Source organism: Hibiscus syriacus, unplaced genomic scaffold (assembly GCF_006381635.1).
Source record: "Hibiscus syriacus cultivar Baekdansim isolate YM2019G1 unplaced genomic scaffold, ASM638163v2 tig00110943_pilon, whole genome shotgun sequence".
In the NCBI taxonomy this organism is placed as follows: domain Eukaryota; kingdom Viridiplantae; phylum Streptophyta; class Magnoliopsida; order Malvales; family Malvaceae; genus Hibiscus; species Hibiscus syriacus.
Window position 1 is genome coordinate 580,137 of NW_024062924.1, and position 13,494 is coordinate 593,630.

Genomic DNA, 13,494 nt, shown 5'->3' on the forward strand with positions numbered 1-13,494 from the left:
ACATATTTGGGCATATAGTCATCAATTAAATCATCTATGGAAATGTTTAACCATGTATAAACATTAGGGCAGTTCATACCCAAATAACTTCTATATCAAATCTCATGTTGATAAAACAAGGTCGACTTGTCGCAAGTCTTCCATACGATGTATAAAAATCTATGTACACGATGTATAAAACATCTATGTACCATACCATGCATGTATTGCACTCACCTTGAGACTTTATATAATCCACAATATGTGCCTCACTAATTGTCCACAATAGACCCTCTTTTTGACTTGCTTCGATCACAAATCAATCACAATCTGTATAAAATCACAAATTCATAACAATATGTATGTTTGTATCGTACTAACATAAACACATCCCAAAAACTCCATAATCATACTTGAAAATATTTACCACCAAATACTTATTAATTCCTTTTAATATTGGAACCAACTTTTCCAATTTACACAAAATGGTCATTCACCATTTTATCACTTAGATTCTTAATATCAATAATTCCATCATTGAAATTATTACCATTCAAATGTTTTTGACAAAAGCATAATTACATTTAAGTACCTCAACTATTTAAATGTTGTACTTAAATCACCAAACTTTTCAAACTTTACGAAATGGTCCTCAATTTTTTTTCTAAAACTTGTAGAATACTTCTTTCATCATTTCCAACCCATATATAATTTTTCCATAATGTTTCTCACTCAAACAATCCATGGCCAAAACTTAAATAACAAGTTCTAGAAAAATTAAACATGTTCTAATCATCATACATACTTAAATATGAATCTACTACCTCACAAACATCCATATTCATCATCAATTTCGTGATCCCTTATATGAACACAAACCCTTAAATTTGGGATCTTTGAACACCAACAAGATTACCATGCAATATTGGTACCAAAAGATAGAGTTTTTTGCGTATAGCGATTTTCTATTTACAACTTACTCAAAATCCTAAGTAAATTACTTGAAAATTGAGTTGAAGCTTTCTCTTACCTTTGAAGAAACCCACGTCTGGTTGGAGAAGAAGATAGCAAATTTGGGTGAAATGTTGGGTGCATTTCATCTTATTTGACACTATATTACACTATAAATGAATATAATATTCATTTAATTGGGTTATGACCAAATCACCCTTAATGAATCTTCCTATTCACCATAAAACCATGACAACTCATCCTTATCATATTTCAAAGTCAAAGATGAATTATTTTGACTTTAATTTCTGAAATTTCCCATGAAATTTCAAAACTGGCATTTTAGTCACTAAATTCCATTGTTTCGATTAAATCTGAAAATTGCACATTTCCATACCAAATTTCTCTGATCCAAAATATTAAAATAATATTTCCAACCATTTTATAACATCCTTCATATTTTTGTAAAATTCCAATTCAATCTAAAATTACCGATTCCTTACCGGTTTTAACCCTTTCTAATTTTTTTCTTTACTAAAATTCCAAATCCAAAATATAATTTCCACAAAACCCCACTCTCAAGAGTGAACTATCTATTTATGGAATAAAATTCTTTTTGGGAACTTTATCACTTAATTCCCTAAAATTTCTTCCAAATTTTTTTACTTTGACCATCAAACTTTCAAAAGTTACATTTTGGTCATTAACTAAAATTTGGGGTATTACAATCGTTCTCGTAGTTGGGTGTGTATCCCAGGCGATAAATAACCCTTCTCTTATTGCTACGATTAGGTGCTCCCGTGCGAGTTACCCAGAACAATTATGGTTAGGTGCTCTCGTGCAATCACTCTAATCTTTAGGGGCTCTCATGAGAGTCACCTGAAATAATTATGATTAGGTGCTTCCGTACGAGCCACTCTAATCCTCCAGGGCTCCCGTGAGAGTCACCCTTAATAATTATGATTAGGTGTTCCCGTACAATTCACTCTAATCCTTTGGATCTCCCATGTGAGTCACCCAAAATAGTTATGATTAGGTGCTCCCTTACGAGTCACTCACATACTTCGTAGAATCTGGTTTCCAATCCCAAAGTCAGGTTTCCAAAGCAAAATCAGGTTTCCAACCTAAAATCAATTTTCTAAGCTAAAACCTATTTTTAATCCCAAACTCAAGTTTCCAACTCAAAATCAGGTTTCAAACTAAAAATCAAGTTTTTTAACCTAAATTTATTTTTCTAACCTAAAACATGTTTCCAGTCCCAAAATCAAGTTTCCACATTAATCACCAATTACACCTATCCCACCAACAATTTATATGCTATGAAACATAAAGAACATTGGTACATTACTAAAGTCTTATGGCATTCTCATAAATTTTATATTCTAGTATTCATTTCAAACCACTGTTATTCCCTATGTAAATTTAGGAGTATTATGGAAATTTTCCTAATTTTTATATCTAGATATTTAATCGAATTGTTGACTTAATCGATCGACTAAATAGCCAAGAAGGGGTGAATTGGCAATAAAAATTTTGGTGGAAGCTTTTGTAGAAAATTGAAAATAATTACAGAGCGATTTAGAGTGGTTCGACTTTCTCAACCAAATCTACGTCCACTACCTTAGCTATCCACACTAAGGATTTTCCACAAATATACTAAATTGTCTTTCTTTTGAGGACAAAGAGTAACCTTAAAAATCCCTCAAGAATTGTACCCCAAATTCTTGAGAACACTCTCTTCCAAAGAGAACAATACAAATTTCACAAACTTACAGAAAAACCTCACAAGGCAATATGTTTTCACAATTCTAGAACAAAGAAAGAACACTCAAGAATAATACAATTGAGTACAATAAGTGTTCTTGAAAGCAAAAAATGAATATTGAATGAAATAGGCTTGAAAATGCTCAAACTTGAGGTTTGCTGCTTTCTCTTTGATTCTCTAGCTTCTCTTCTTAATTGTTGTTGATCAATGGCTCCTAAGCTTATTTAAATACACCTTGGATCAATTCTGAATGTTGGGGATTATTGGTGAAGTCAATAGAGCCGTTATTGTGTAATTATCAATTAATAAAACAGTTGGGAGCGTGTGTGCATCGATGTATAGTCAAGGTGCATCGGTACACTGTGTGTAAAATTCAAATATTTTGACTGTTATATGGCTTAGTGATTCGGTACACTAGGGGTGCATTAGTACACTAATTACATTTGATGTTTCAAAAGAGCTAGGAGTGCATCGATGCATGGTCTGTGCATCTTTACATAAAATGCATTCGATGTTTCAAAATATTCACGAGTGCATCGATGCATGACTTGTGCATCGGTACACAAAATGCATTCGAAATGGGTGTGCATCGATTCATCAATGAGTGCATTGGAACATCCCTTCATAAAATTGATTTTTGGCTCAATTTTGGCTTGAAATACTTTGTAAAAGTTGTTTCAAAAATATTTTAAGTTTAAAACACAATTTTACACTTTAGTAAGGATTGAAATTGTTCTTTGAAAAACTTGGAGTAATATTTTGATATTCGAATAATTGAATCGAATATACTTCGAAAAAGATTGTAAAATCTTAAAATCATTTATACTTAATTTAATATATCGAAACATCAAAATGTTTTCAACAATCTCCCCCTTTTTGATATAATAAAACATTTGAGTAATTTTAAGATTTTCTTTCAAAAATCATTTTTGAAATCAATCAATTTTGAAAATTACTCCCCTTACTATAACACTTCTTCCCCCCCCTTTTTGTTAAATCAAAAAGACTCTATAAAACGGTTTTAAACAAGATTTTGTAAAATTAGCCAATAGATTAAACTTTAAATATAGCTTAAGCTACTAAGATCACAATCAAGAGAAATGTTAGCCATTAGTTTCATAAAACAATATTCATACATAATGTGTAATGATAAATTGGTCATATTCAAAATGATGTAAATGATGCAAAAATTAATAAACAATAAGTTCAAATTAAAAATTCAACTAAGCCAAATATATAAATGTTAGTATTCAAGTTTAAACATCCAAGCATCCATAACAAATTTATCCATCCAAAATAAAACAATCCAAAAGCATTCAAAATGTTTTAACAATGAGTCCTAAGTTCAATCCAAGAAAACTAAAGCAAGGCAAGGTCTAATCATCCAAGGAAGGATCAGGAGGAGGAGGATAATGTGCTCGCATCTCAAGTGTGAGCTCATCCAAACGTTCGCGCATCTCCCGTTGAAATTCCAATTATTGAACCCCTATAGCGATTAAATGGGACTCTCTGGATGCAAACCTTAGATCAAATGACTTCACAAACAATCGAAAGTAAGGAGGCATTTGATCCTCTTGCTGTACTAGCTCATCTTCGGGTACATGATCGACAATATCTTGAAATAGTTCTTGAAGTTTTTGGATCATCGTCTGCTGCCGGTGCCGGAGGAGCTCGTGAAGAACTAGGTCCTGGTGTTTTCTCAGTGGTTCAGACCCATTGATCACCTTCCTTTTTCCATCCCGATTTCTTTAAGGAAGTGAGATTGATTTGGTTCTGAAGAGGGATGGGAATATCAACTGAAACCTTAAGCCCGAGTTTGATAAACAAATTACTGAGGAGACAACCGTAAACTAAAGCTTCTACATTTTTGGATAGGACAACGTTTACGGTATCTTCTAGCTCACCAAAAACAATTTATGGCAAATTTATTTTCTTGTTATGTTGGATACAATGTATCCACCATAAATCTATAACTCTAAGGGAATAGTTCCCACCTCCGGATGATCTAAACCACCAAGAGATCGTCAAGTGAAGGAATCCCTCGTGATGAGTTCTTAGGGTACTTACACTATCCTTAGATTTATAGGATGTAGCCACAATGTTTTTTTTTATTATCAAGACCCTCGTTATCTAGTATAAAAATGGGTAGATATTGTGTCGGAGTCAATAAAAATGAATTCATCTAAGAGATAGGATCGAATTCCTACGGTTGCGGTTTGACGCTCATTTTTGGACACAGACCGCATTTGAGTAGATGATGCAGACTAATTGGTGGTAAACGATGGCCTGAATTTGACACAGTTTATCAAACTTCAAATAACGAAGGATAGGAAGATATTGGAAGTTCATATCCATCATTGCTTGAAATGATGGGAATACGTTCTTCCCGAATTTTGTATGATTGGAAGGAATTAACGAACCTATGATATAGTTCTTCTCTACGACGACCATGTTGGTTAAAGCAAGAATTGAGAATGGTCAATTCAGGTTCGTTTGGATTTGGATTTTGTGGTGGATGAAGAATGGGAGGTCGATTTTGACTCGAACGACTCGATGACGACCTAGGGCATTTAGGATTAGACATGTTCAAGAAATCGATATAGATAAGGTAACATGCAAATTTGAAACACATGTATGCAATTCAATCAATCCCAAAACTCAATAAGAGTCTACAATATTCAAGGTTATCTAAACTGAATCCTAATGGGCAAAGTTTTGCAAAACTATTTTTGAAACGAAAATCATAATATAATATAATTCAATCAAAAACAACACTTTTTAAATTAAAACATATTTTTTAAAAAATTTTGAAAATTCCAAAACATTTGAAAACTTGTGTGTTTTTGATGAAATTAGTTATAAAATCTAGTTTCTAAGCATTATACAATCAATGCCCGATACTTAGTTTAACCTAGAACTAATCAAAACTAGTCATATGTTCAAAAATCAATAAAACAGAGGTTTTTAGAAAACTTACCTTGAAATTTCGGATTGAGTGGAATGTAGTGATGTTTTGCACGATTTAATGATTGCTAGCAGGTTTATGAGATGTAAGCTTGTTGAATTTTGTCTTAAAACGTTGAATTTGAGTAATTTTTTAGAGTAGGGTGAGAGAGAGAGGAGCACGGCTGTGAGTATTTAGGTTTGGGTTTTGAAATAATAAAGAAATTAGGCATTTAAACCCAAACACCCGACAGGTGTATCGATGCACAACAGACTGCATCGATGCACATTCAAGTAAAGCATCAGTGCATCTTCATGGTATATCGATGCACATTCAAGGGATGCATCGGTACACTATCTAGTGTATCGATACATTATGCACGAAAATGTTAAAATCCGTTTTAAAATACTCAAAATGCTAAATTAATTAGCTCTAGTGGTATTGGCAACTCATGTCACGAAAATTAACAATGTTCAACCAATCAAATCTATCCTTAAACATTGTTAGAACATATAATTAATTTTCACTAAGAATCATAAACTCCCCCTAACTATTAGCAAAAAATGCAATCAAAAGAGTTATTTTTATAAGCATTTTTAAATTTTAATTAAAAGTGCTAAAAATTATTTTAAACACTAAGTGAATATAGGTCAGTTAAACCTATTTCTCTCCTAAGTGTCCAAAATCTTTCTTTATCTAAAGGTTTTGTAAAAATATCCACTAATTGATGCAAAGTATCAACATGGTCTAGAACTATATCTTCTTTAGCGACATGATCTCTAATGAAATGATGTCTAATTTCAATGTGCTTAGTTCTATAGTGTTGGATGGGAATTTTAGTGAGACAAATATCACTAGTATTGTCACACTTGATAGGTATGATACCTACTTCAATTCCATAATCTAAAAGTTGTTGTTTCATCCATAAAATTTGTGCACAACAACTACAATCTGAAATGTATTCCGCTTCAGTGGTAGATAATGCAACACAATTTTGTTTCTTTGAAAACCATGAAATCAACATATTTCCTAGGAATTGGAAAGTATCGGAGGTATTTTTCCTATCTATTCTGCATCCTCCATAATATGAATCAGAGAAGGCATGCAAGATAAAGCCAAAGTCTCTAGGATACTAAAATCCTAGACTAGGAGTATCTTTAAGGTATCTAAAGATTCTCTTAACAACTAGTAAATGTGATTCCTTAGGGTATGATTGAAATCTAGCACATAAGCAAACACTAACCATAATGTCTGGTCTACTTACGGTTAGACAAAGAAACGAACTAATCATTGACCTATATAATTTAACATCAATACATTTACCTCCTTCATCTTTGTTGAGCTTTGTAGAAGAGCTCATTGGAGTGGCATGAGGTTTCCCATTTTCCAATCAAAATTTCTTGAGCATATCCTTGACGTATTTTGCTTGATTGATGAAGATGACATCTTTTCTTTGCTTGATTTGGAGTCCCAAGAAAAATGAAAGCTCCCCCATCATGCTCATCTTGAATTCACTCTGCATTAGCTTAGAAAATTCTTGGCAAAGAGAATTATTAGTAGAACCAAATATTATATCATCAACATAAATTTGAAATACTAATAAATCTTTACCTTTTCTCTTTAAAAATAATGTAGTGTCAACTTCCCTTTTGAAAAACCCTTTTTAATTAAGAAGTTTGACAATCTTTCATACGAAGCTCTAGGAGCTTGTTTTAAACCATAAAGTGTTTTTGTCAATTTAAAAACATGATTTAGAAATTTTGAATCTTCAAAACCTGGAGGTTGTTCCACATACACTTCTTCTTTTATAAAACCATTTAAAAATGCACTTTTAACATCCATTTGATATAATTTAAATTCATTGAAACATACAAATGCTAATAATATTCTAATTGCTTCCATCCTAGCTACGAGAGCGTATGTTTCATCATAGTCTATGCCCTCTTCTTGAGTATAGCCTTGAGCAAAAAGTCTAGCCTTGTTTCTCACTATATTACCACTTTCATCAAGCTTATTCCTAAATACCCATCTAGTACCTACAATAGATTTATTACTAGGCCTTTCAACTAATGTCCATACTTTGCTTCTCTCAAATTGATTTAACTCTTATTGCATAGCCATAATCCAATTTTCATTATCTAATGCTTCTTTGGTATTCTTAGGCTCTATGCATGAGATAAATGCAACATAATTACATATATTTCTAAGAGAATATCTAGTTGTTACCCCTTTGGATGGATCACCAATTATTTCACCATCCTTAACATAGTTGTATTCTCTTTGATAAGAAACTTCCATTTCTTCAATGGTTGGATTCTTGAGAACATTGTGAGTTTCCTCATTTTTTGTTTCTTCATTTGATTATGATTCTCCAACATCATGTCTAACGTCATTTGCTTTTTACAATACCTACATCATTATTAACACAAGAATCCTTCCTCGGAAGGGGATTATCATTGGAAAAAAACATGTATAGACTCTTCTACAACTAAAGTTCTTTTATTAAATACTCGATAAGCTTTAGAATATAAGGAATAACCCAGAAAAATTCCTTCATCACTTTTAGCATCAAATTTGCCAAGATTTTCTTTACCATTGTTTAAAACAAAACATTTACATCCAAAAGGATGAAAATAACTAATGTTAGGCTTTTTATTTTTGAAAATTTCATATGGAGTTTTCCTTTAAAATTGGCCTAATCATTACTCGGTTTATAACATAACAAGCGGTATTTGTGGCTTCTGCCCAAAAATATTTTGGCAAATTGTTTTCACAAAGCATGGTTCTAACCATTTCTTCTAAAGTTTGATTTTTCCTCTCAACAACTCTATTTTGTTGAGGGGTTCTAGGTGCTGAAAAAATTATGGCTAATACCAATAGAATTACAAAAATCAGTTAATCCAAGATTTTCAAATTCAATACCATGATCACTCCTAATACTAGTTATGGAGTAACCTTTTTCATTTTGGATTACTTTTGAAAACGTGATGAATTTTTCTAATGCTTCATCTTTAGTACTTAAGAATAGAACTCAAGTATATCTAGAATAGTCATATACCAATACAAAGCAATATTGTTTTCCACCCAAGCTAACAGTCCTAATTGGCCCAAAAATATCTATATGGATCAATTGTAATACTCTAATAGTTGATACATCATTAATGGACTTAAAGGAAGCTCTTCTATGTTTTCCTTTAGCACATGCATCACAGATTTTATCATTATCAAATTTTAGCTTTGGCAATCCTCTTACTAAATCTCTTTGAATTAGTCTTTGTAAAACATTCATGCTAGTATGTCCTAGTCTCCTATGCCATAACCAACTATCATGTTCATCCTTAGAAACTAGGCATAAATAAGTCATATTTATAGAATCTAAATGCACCATGTAAATGTTTTATATTCTATAACCGACAAGCATAATCTGACTAGATGCAATGCAAATTACTTTACAACCATTAGTTTCAAATATGACATTGTATCCCTTATCGTATAATTGACTAATACTCAATAGATTATTCTTTAACTCATTCACATATAAAACATTTTTATTTTTTATGGAAGAGGTATTACCTATTGTACCTATACCTTCAATGTGACATTTTGAATTATCACCAAAAGTCACCTCTCCTCCATTTTTGTCGTTAAGGTCGATGAACCGACTCTTGTCTCTGGTCATATGTCTTGAGCATCCACTATTAAGGTACCATGAGTTTGAGCTTGTATTTTGCGCCCTATAGCAATGCTCCTTTTCCTACAAACATAGATGAATTTTTTATTTTTGGTACCCAAATTCTTTTGGGTCCATATTCATTAGTCTCCAAAATCCTAGTCCCCTTAGGTATCCATTTGTGTAGGATATCCTTATCTTTAATAGTAATGCGGTCTTTAGGAACCCATATACTTCTAATGATTTTACCATTTGAGGTTCTTTGGGGACCTCTATGATTGTATTTTTTAAAACTTTTTCTAACAAAGTTGGATTTTGAACTTCCTCCATTTTCAAAACGTTTTGTTCCAACTTTATCAAAAGAAGCTTTAAGATAATCAATTTTCTTTTGATGATCATCGTTGACTCTTGAAAGTAAGTTATGCAACTCAGTATTTTTCTTTACAAATTCATCTAATTTGATTTGCAATTCTTTCATCTTACTTTCAAGATCGTTGTAGGTCTTGGATATGAGATTATTTTCATTTTTCAGTTTTGAAATATTATTTTTGTATTTTAAAAAAAAATTCTCATAATCCGAGGCCAACCCAGTATATTTCTCTAATAGCTCATCCAAAGAATAATCTTTGAAATTAAATGAGCTAGAGGTTACCTGAGAGCTTTCCCCGATGACCATCAAGCATAAGTTTGCTACTTCTTGTTCCTCTTCACAACGTGGGCCTTGTGCTTCTTCTTTGATTAACCCTTTTTTATTCAATTGTGGGTAATCATATTTGACATGCCCCGACTTTTTGCATTCATAACAAATTATTGGGTCTTTATCCTTCGATTCAGCTTTGAAGCCTTCATTTCGTTTGAATTTTCTTCCTCGGTTGGGCCTCATCAATTTTATGAACCATTTGGCAAATAATGCCATTTCCTCGTCATCTTCATCCGAATCACTCTTATCTCTTGTGGATTTAAGAGCAACTCCTACATTATTCTTTTTCTCCGTCTCCTTCTTTGTCTCGTTAATCTTCTCGAGGTCTACTTCATCTTGAAGCATCATTTCATGCGTGAAGAGAGAACCAAATAACTCGTCAAGAGTTAAAGACTTTAAGTTTTTAGCCTCGATGATCACCGTCTTCTTTGATTGCCAAGGTTTAGGAAGAGAGTAAACTAACTTCCTTACAAGTTTCTCATTTGGAATGATCTCTCCATATGATTTGAGACCATTGACAATCATGGAAATCTATCCGTCATAGCTTTGATGTCTTCATCCGGTTTCATCTTGAAATTTTCATAGCTATGAGTTAGAAGACTAATTTTAGATTCTTTTACCTCGTCTGTGCCTTCATGAGTGACTTGTAGTTTATCCCATATCTCCTTGGCGGTTGTACAAGATGAAAATCTCCCGTATTCATCTGGTCCAAGAGCACAAAAAATAATATGGATAGCCTTTGAGTTGAGCTGGAACATTCTTGTCTCTCCTTCACTCCACAATCTTGAATGAGTTGAAGGAATGATGTATCCGTCTTCTATGATATTCCATTCTCCCATGTCATTTGCTTGAATGAAATACCTCATTCTATTCTTCCAATAAGCATAATTAGCTCCATTAAAGAAAGGAGGATTGTTGACGGGCATTAAATCAAGAGCAAAGTGGAAGTTTGACGTGTAGACCATTGATGACTTGAATATCGATATAACTCTTCCTGAATCAACTCAAGAGATGATTAAACCTTCAAATGAGTGAGGCTATGATACCAAAGTTGAGTTAATTGATTGACTAAATAGCCAAGAGGAGGTGAATTGACAATAAAAATTTTGGTGGAAGCTTTTGCAGAAAATTGAAATAATTGCAGAACGATTTAGAGTGGTTCGACTTTCTCAACCAAAGTCTACGTCCACTACCTTAGCTATCCACACTAAGGATTTTCCAAAAATTCACTAATTTGTCTTTCTTTTGATGAAAAAGAGTAACCTTACAAATCCCTCAAGAATTATACCCCAAATTCTTAAGAATACTCTCTCCCAAAGAGAACAATACAAATTTTGCAAACTTACAAAAAAACCTCACAAGGTAAGATGTTTGCACAATTCTAGAACAAAGAAAGAACACTCAAGAATAATAAAATTGAGCAGAACACTCAAGAATAATACAATTGAGCACAATAAGTGTTCTTGAAAGTAAAAATGAATATTGAATGAAATAGGCTTGAAAATGCTCAAACTTGAGGTTTGATGCTTTCTCTTTTATTCTCTAGCTTCTCTTCTTAATTGTTGTTGATCAATGGCTCTTAAGCTTGTTTAAATACACCTTGGATCACTTCTGAACGTTGGGGATCATTGGTGAAGTCAATAGAGCAATTATTGTCTAATTATCAATTAATAAAACAATTGGGAGCGTGTGTGCAACGATGCATAGTCAAGGTGCATCGGTACACTGTGTGTAAAATTCAAATATTTCGACCGTTATACGGCTTAATGCATCGGTACACTAGGGGTGGGTCGGTACACTAGGGGTGGGTCGGTACACTAATTACATTCGATGTTTCAAAAGAGCCAGGGGTGCATTGATGCATGGTCTATGCATCAGTACATAAAATGCATTCGATGTTTCAAAATATTCAAGAGTACATCGATGCATGACTTGTGCATCAGTACACAAAATGCATTCGAAATGGGTGTGCATCGATGCATCAATGAGTGCATCGGTACATCCCTTCATAAAATTGATTTTTGGCTCGATTTTGGTTCGAAATACTTTGTAAAAGTTGTTTCTAAAATATTTTAAGTTTAAAACATAATTTTACACTTTAGTAAGGATTAAAATTGTTCTTTGAAAAAATTAGAGTAATATTTTGATATTCGAATAATTAAATCGAATATACTTCGAAAAAGATTGTAAAATCTTAAAATTCATTTATACTTAATTTGTTATATCAAAACATCAAAATGTTTTCAACACGAATGTTCTAACACATCATGCAATGCAACAAAATTATGAAAAACCTTGAACTATTTTAGAGTACGAGGTGTACTCACCTTGATCTCCGTAGATTTACTAAAAACTCATTCGGTTCCTTCAAAGCAAAAGACCACTATTTACTTCCGTTAACCATCCGATGAAGTCGGTTTCATAGTATGTCTCTTCTCGTCTACTACCCGACCTTCTCACCATTGGGATATTCATGGCAAAGCAAACCAGTGTCTACATAAGCCGACCATTTCATTTACTTTGCTCTTGATTTTCAATTGGTAGACACTGGTTTTACCTTATTCTTCCGTTAGCGTTTCTCCAAATCCTCTTTTTTAAAATGTGCTTTCTCCTTGCAAAAATACAATGTTTTTAAAACCGGACCAAACCTTAAACCGATAAAGGTACTGATTTACTAGTTCAACCGGGTTAAATCGCGGTTGAACCTGTTTATATAAAATAATAATTTTTTTTAAAGTTTACATAATATTCAAAGCAATATTAATATATATATATATAACACTCTTTTTAAGTTCACAATATTAAAAGGTATAAAAATATCACAAGTCATAACAAATTAAATACCATATCAAGTGAAACAATGATTCAAATCAACTAACAAATATTTAAGGTCAAAACCTAATAAAATTCATCAACAACTAAATAAAAAAGTACATAATTGATACAAGTATCAATCATCATAATATTCATTGAAATCGATTCCCTCAAATTCCAAAATATTGGGAAAAGCTTCTTCATTAGTTGAACTACCACCGTCATCACCACTTTGAACTTGAAACTCCATAGCATCACTTTGAACTTGAAAGTCCAACACATCAAGATCTTCATCACCTAGAAATATGATAAATAAATACAAAGTTAAATTTAAATTCTCAAACAATACTTAACAATTAAAAGAAAAAGTGTAAAACATATTAAATAATAAATATAATTATATAACTAAAATAAACAAGCAAAGATTAACCTTTATTGTTTTTATGATTCACCAACTGGAATTGGATTCTCATGATAAAGAAAAATATCAATCTCATCAATATCAAACTCAGGAGGTGTTTCTTCTTCAGTTACCCAAAAATCAACATGATTAATAGATTCATAATCAATAGGATCATAAAATGGCTTCTTGAGCAACCTAAAATTAAACATCACAATATCAAGAAAGAAATTGATTGATGATTAATTGATTATGCTTAAAAGGATAAGGA